Genomic DNA, 7,443 nt, shown 5'->3' on the forward strand with positions numbered 1-7,443 from the left:
GTGGCCGATGTCCGCCGATGTGGCCGGATGTGTAATGCAGTTAACTTGTTGAATGGTGCAAGTTCGAATCCACGTTCAGCCCCCCCCCCCCTTTTTTTTTTTTTTTTTTTTTTTTTAAATATTTAGGCATGTGATCTTTCCCCTTATTAAGTAATAAAATATTTTTCAAATCAATGGAACTTTTTATTTATATTTTAATAACATACCAATTGATTTATCTTCTATGGAACCATGTAATCAAATTCCTGTACAGTGCACAGTACAGCTACGCTTTGTAGATAAGACATCATTTTAAATGATATTTATGAAATGTTGTACCCTACAATTGACACTAATACTTTTATCTATCATTTAAACACAAGCAACTGATGCTGAAATACAAAAAAAAAGTGTGATTGTTGCGTCAGAATAAAAAAAAAGGCCAAGCAAAAAAAAAGATATGCTATTATCGCAAATATATTACCGAAAATACGGGAAAAATCATCGTTGAGGACCGTCTCATTTATCCTAAATGTAGGAAGACTGCAGCACAAAATGTGGATCGAAATACACGTGTAAGACATGCTATTCGAAAATTATAATATCATTTGGTAATTCACAGTTGCAGGAAAACAAAAGATGTGTGTATTGTATTGTAACGGCATGCAAGGCAGTAGTAATAAAAATAAATCCTTTCAAAACTTTTTGGTAATGATTGTACGAGTTTGTGTTACATACAGCATATTATTTGTTTTAAACTCATAGAAACAACGCGAAATAAACATTTTGTTGAATCTTTATCGTGAAAAGCATGCATCAATAACCTTGAATTTGGCTGGGATTCCGATAGAGCTACCTGTATAAATGAGGACGCGTCATGACAGTTCACGTCTGCACGCGCGCACTAGCTGATCACAGCTTTGGGAAATCATAGGCATAGCAACCCGCCATAGATCTTTCTACATATAAAATAAATATATATCTGAGTTTATACAACAATTGCTGTGCTGTAATTCTTTTTTTTATTGAAGGGTTATTTTTCAAACTGAAAGAAAATAGCACCTTGTTATATTATCACAATAAAATCGGATAAAGTGTAAACATAAATCTAATATGAAGGGAAACTTATGACAGATCCTCCATATATAATCTCATATACTATGATATTAAATTAATACAATTTACACTATATAAATAGTGTGCTGTAGGCAGATAGGTATCATAGTGTTACAATGACGTATACAGGAACACATAAATAGTGTGCTATAGGTATCATAGTGTTTCTATGACGTATACAGGAACACATTAATTTTGATTTCTCACCCTAGTTACGACCTACATATTCTCTCATTTCCTTTTATTTCTTGACGATTCCTGTCTCTTTCGAAATATCGACAAATCCTTTTAAATACAAAATATAAATGATGGTAATATATATATAGCGAAGTTTGTTACAATATAAAAATCAAAGTCAAAAACAATGTAGATCGAAAATACAAAATCGTCAACAATCCGAGACAAAATTAAAATTCAAAGTCGTTAATATGGAAATAACGGGACCAGGAAACATACAGAGACACAAAAGAGCAAGCAAATTTTGCCAATGGTTTAATACACACACTGCAATTTCAATCGGAGAGGAAAGAAAAAGAAAAAAATCTTATTGACCCCGACGTGATTTGAACACGCAACCTTCTGATCTGGAGTCAGACGCGCTACCGTTGCGCCACGGAGTCCCCGATGAAGTAAGTGGTCCAATAATAGAATATAAACATTAAATATATTTGTTTATTTACAATTCGCACCATAGAATATACCATTGGGATTATCAGAAAATGGAGACTTTGTCTATTCGAAATATTATGGTCTGAGCGAAATTTCGTTGGGCCTACATAATGTTGTCTCTAACTTATGCGTAGTCGCCGGAGTAAACTTTGTACCTTTATGAAGGGTCGCTTTATGAATCATTCTACTGAGCCAGATCGATCATTCAGGGTGCCTTCGACGCTTCGGTGAAAAAAGTGCAGGGAAATCGAAGGTAAACAATCCAGAACAAAACAAAGAAATCTGACTGTTTATTTCATTCTGTACTGTTTCGTGGACATTTTTAGGTTGGTATTGGGAAATTAGCAGGTGCTTCATGACAAAAATGAATAACACGGGCAAGACTATCCACAACTTCAGATATTCGTGACTGTAGCTTATCTGAAATCAGATTTATAACGACGGTGTTCGTGTGTAGCCCCTCGTTTGTCAATACACAATTCTATAATATAAACAAGGTTGCTAACTCCTTTGCCCTAGTAAATTGACAGTGGCCCATAAAACATGTGAATGTGTCCAAACTGTTAACAATATCATGCCAAGAGAGGTCTGGGTCAACAATTTCATGTGTAACTGGAGAGGAAAAATGCACGGCCAGACCGGGGTTCGAACCCGGGACCCTCTGAACTCTAGACGGGTGCTCAACCAATTGAGCTATCTGGTTGCCAGCGATCGACCCAGTCCAGTTCCGCTACATTCCTCCCTCCTTTAACAAAGTCTTCGACCACAAAGACACACGAGACCCTATACCACCTTCTGTTGGTATATTTTGTTGGGCGCCAAATGTAACAAGAGAGGAAAAATGCACAGCCAGACCGGGGTTCAAACCCGGGACCCTCCGAACTCTAGACGGATGCTCTACCGCTACACGTGTAGGATTTACTATATATATGTCATGATGAATATTTTTAGGTAGACTTCATGAAGCGTCGAAAAATGTTCACTTTTCATTTGGTTGGACACTGTTCTGTCCTGGGGAGATTACATGGTATAGATAGGAAACCAACTTACTTGTAACTGTGTAAGATATAGTTCCTAGCCTAATATTATCATGTTTGACGGCCGAGTCCAGTCTCAAGCTGGCCAGACTGACAATTAGAAACTCTGAATGAAGACTTTTCTCCAACAATTTTGTGACTGTAATGCTGACTGGCTGGTCAAATTGCCTATTGCATATATATACTTTTAAAAATTTCCATTGGGGAGATTGCTCATGCTCAGAATAAAAAGCATAAATAAAATGTAAATGACACCTTCTGAGCTGTTCTTTCAGATGGAATCATCAGAACTTAGCAAATAGGAATAGTTTAGCAAATTCACTGGTTGAAAAAGCTAAATTTAGGGTAAAAAACGAGAGTCACCATCCTAGGCAGAGTTGGCAAGTCTGCTATTGATAATCATCACTGGTGAGGGACTATATAGATAACATTGTTTCAATATCCTTACATGTAGATATCCATGCAAAATATATTCTCCAACCCATCACAGGTGTGTCTACCGTTTTAGACGGGAAAGATCAGCTTGTCACCACCTAGGGGGAGATAGCCTCGTGCCATTAGCACGTGTTCAATTGTGACGTCATTAAAATGCGTCGCCGATAATTGTGATGTCCCCAAAAGTGAATGACGATATTCATACCCCACATGTGTTTTTGTTTATACTACTGTCGGTGGAGTTGTGACTGAAATAATAGGATGGGAGAAAAACAATCATCCCCTACCTTGAGCCTGCTTGAGGGTGTGACAGAGAAATCTTCAACCCCTAGGGTGATTTTTTTGGTTGTCTAACCCTCAGCAGAGCCTCGGGTTATTATAAGACAACCAAAAAACATTGCCCCGTGGGTTGGAGATTTCCCTATCACACCCTCAAGGTAGGGGAAGATTCTATTATTCTTCTCATGCAGTCATGATTCCAATCTATAAACATTATATAAACTTTATTTATTTTATAACAATTATGAAACAAGTTATTGCAAATGATGTCAATCACTCTTGCTAATTCTTTTCTTCAGTTCGATAACTAAGACACATTATCCTGCTATTTGTCGAGTTGATACACATACACTGTACATATATTGTACGATTGTTAGGTATGAAGAGAATTGGGCACAAGCAGGATCCTGGATCTGTCCCAGCTAGGGTTTGCTTGGCCTCATCCATGTTACTTATAGGATCTGTCCCAGCTAGGGTTTGCATGGCCTCATCCCTGTGACTTACTCTCCAGGAAACATATACAAAGAGTTCAGCTTTCTTTTTACCCTTGGGACCTTGAACTCAATTATTGTGTATAGTACTAGTAGTGGCAAATAGTGTCCTTTATAAGCTCACAATGCGATACATATTGGGATACACATATATACAGATTTTTTCTTTTATTTACATTTTATTTTTTTATTTGGGAAGAGATTGTGCTGATGAACATGTGTGCTGAACACTGTTTCATGACAACGAAGCTTTACTGATTTATTTTGCTGTTTATATTGCTGGTAGGTTACTGAGTGGTTACAATTTCAATTCGCTCATCATTCAACAGGCCTAGCTAGAACATTAAAGAACTTGATCAAAGGATATAGTTCTCCTGAGTCAAAGGTTTTAGGAAGTATATCATCATTATTTAAGAATAACGATACTGAAGTGGCGATTTAATACGTCTAGTATTGTCCTCAGAAGTACCATACGTCAATAGCATTGATGTATGGTAACAGCCTTGCTAATGTATATGAAAAGTGGAGATCTCCTGGGGTTTTATATTGGCCCAAAAATGGGTGTAATTTGGGAACTTAATGCTATAAAAACCTAACCCCCAGATAGTTGCTCATATTTTAAACCAAAATTGCTATATACATGTGTACAATCAAGTTTAATGTAAACAAAATTTTGTTGTACCCCTGGGTGATGTAAGAAGCTTAGCCCAAAAAAATTGTAGAAGTAATTTTAACAAGACTATTTTGCAATAATTGCTGAATATCGTGATAAGCATAGTGCTCTTTGTAGAATTTGTTTAAACTAATCTTGAACATCTTTCCAAAATATTGATGAGTTCCATTATATAACGTGGCGAAGCTAGGCCCACAGGAAAAGCATGTGTCCAGAACAAAAACATCTGTGTCCGAAAACTCATTGGTTTAAACATATTTGTATTGCCTTGAAAATGACAAAAAGGATTGGGCACAAGTTCTTACAACTTAATTAAGCCCTCTCCTAACTGAAATACATTTTACATACATCTTGGCTGTCTTAGCATGTACATTTCATTTTATTTTATTTTATTTTAATTGAAGTTTAATTAACAAAAAAGTCATTGATGAGCGATACAGGCCCTCCAGGCCTCTTCTTTGAAATACTCTACTTGGAAGTTTTGCATTAAGTTATCAGTCAAATCAGGGTCTGAACATCTGGGCTCTGATTTTTTGTAGAGAGCATTTAGAAACATGTAACCCATAGAAAATGTAACCTTTTTGAAATAGCATCCAATGAAGTATGAGATCCAACACCAGATATAGTCACACAAGTATCTAGGACCACACCCATCGACTGACAAAGCAATTTTCTTTAATGTCAACCTTATAATTATATAACAACAGGATCGACAGACTGGCTGGATTATTTTAGCTCTGTTTGCAGAATTACACTGTTGGGAATAAATTACATCTGAAATGGGTACAGTATACCAGTATAGGTTTACGTATCACAGAGCACATGGGAATCAAAGAGTTTAGACTAGAGACCCCATGCACCCTACAATGGAGCAATTTAGACTCTCCACTCATAATTATGGAAACAGACATCCCTGTACAATTTAATGAATTTCATGCACATGCAATACTAGTGTACATATTCTGTGATTTTTTCTTTTTTACAATGGCCTGTGCCTACAGGAATCAAAAAAACATGAATCATAATATGTAAAAAAGATTTGGAAATAATCCTGTTTTTTCTTCTTCTTCTTCATTTTGGTAAAATAAGGAAACTTTTATAGTCAGGGCAAAAAATAAGATCTCTGATGGTGTGTTTATCATATTAACACTTGCAGTTTATACAAGGCTATATATTGTCAATATATAATGTACATGTAGGCAGGATTTGAAAGTTAACTTCCTTGGTCTTTTCGACTAGTAGAAATGTTTAAAAAAGGCACAGGTGCACATGGGAGCAATTAGTTTTGCTGATATTCAAATTTTCTTGACATTTTATCAATTTCATTTTAGATTACAAGCAAATGTATTCAACCACAAAATAATACTGAGTTCTCATTCTTTTGTTCATAATCGGGTCATTTTTCATTTAGGTGCTAATTAAATCTGAACAAAATTGATAGAAATTGAATTTCTATCATCCAAAATATCACATAAGATATACTCAAGTGACAAGGTAATGTTATTTGATTTTCATTGATTGTTATCTTCGAGGATTATATAGTTACATAACTAGTGAATATTGAACCAGTGCCTTGTTGAGACTATATAGTTACATAACTAGTGAATATTGAACCATTGCCTTGTAGACCACCAGTTCAGAGATGAAAACACTTGTTTTTTACTGAAATGTACAGCTGATCATCTTGGGACTATCAAACTTGTGTTGGTTTCTGAACCTTAACAGTTAAGCTATTGTAATATTTACTATGATTTTATTCCAGGAATAATAACTGACTGATCAGGAGGATTACAGTTCTGTAGAAGTGGTTGTTAGGGTGTGACAGGTTCTACAAGATCTTGTCAAACAGAACTAGACAGGTGAGTGTTCATATTTACATGTATATATATATGTCACCAATATTTTCCATCAGCTTAACTCATTCACCCCTGAAATTTCATAATGAACTATTCCAACCTTTGAATTGGAAGAGTTCAAATGTGTCTTCAGGGGTGAATGAATAAAGGTACAGAGTACCATCAAGTGAAAATATATTATCATAAACAGCATTTTTATTCATTGACTTTTTTTTTCCAGAAAATTATTTTGAAATAGAATCTGTCAATACATTCTTCATGTTCGGCAAATGTTTGTGCAAATTTGTTTATGGTGAACTTTAATGCTGTTACATAAACACTACAGTGTTTGGTATTTTATGCAAATATTTCTGTTAGTATTAATCACCAGCACACTAAGAGTACCTTGTATATTTAAATGGATATGTATGATGTCTTTGTGTAATACATAGGTTCTTTATTGCACAAATGGCTATAAATACATGTAGTTAGTTCAGTGATATGCAGTATATATTGATGAAACAATTATGGACTTTCGACATGAGATGAATATTTAATTTATGAACTAGTGAGTAGAGTAAATCAGATTAGCCTTTCAAAAATGTTATCAAAATTGTTCCCTACAATATCTGTAATTTACAAGAAGGAAGGATAATTTTGTACATATATTTTGTACTTGTAACAAAATTTCAAATGTACCCATTAAATATTTTGAAGCATGCATATGGCCATCAGAATTGTTGAGTATTTACTGTAACTGCAGTGTAACCTACCCTGAGTATTGTTGAGTATTTACCGTAACTGCAGTGTAACTTACCCTGAGTATTGTTGAGTATTTACCATAACTGCAGTGTTACCTCCCCTGAGTATTGTTGAGTATTTACCGTAACTGCAGTGTTACCTCCCCTGAGTATTGTTGAGTATTTACC

The 7,443-nt window shown here is 35.2% G+C and overlaps 1 protein-coding gene and 1 non-coding gene across 4 annotated transcripts in view; one reads left to right on the forward strand and one right to left on the reverse strand.

The window, feature by feature from the left end:
* Positions 1 to 1,643: 1,643 nt before the first annotated feature.
* On the reverse strand, positions 1,644 to 1,715 carry Trnaw-cca. The gene has a single exon. It is a non-coding gene; the product is annotated as a tRNA-Trp (tRNA).
* A 184-nt stretch (positions 1,716 to 1,899) lies between these two features.
* The window catches only part of LOC110452854 (extracellular sulfatase Sulf-2-like), a 119,131-nt gene continuing 113,587 nt past the window's right edge, over positions 1,900 to 7,443 (forward strand). For 2 of the 3 annotated variants that reach the window (XM_021501572.1, XM_021501571.1), the window contains exons 1-2: positions 1,900 to 2,017; positions 6,442 to 6,538. The gene's annotated coding sequence lies outside the window, so the exon portion shown is untranslated. The remainder of the gene's footprint in view (positions 2,018 to 6,441; positions 6,539 to 7,443) is intronic. The other variant, XM_021501575.1, reaches the window with a different exon arrangement.

This window comes from Mizuhopecten yessoensis, unplaced genomic scaffold (assembly GCF_002113885.1).
Source record: "Mizuhopecten yessoensis strain PY_sf001 unplaced genomic scaffold, ASM211388v2 scaffold6919, whole genome shotgun sequence".
In the NCBI taxonomy this organism is placed as follows: Eukaryota; Metazoa; Mollusca; class Bivalvia; order Pectinida; family Pectinidae; genus Mizuhopecten; species Mizuhopecten yessoensis.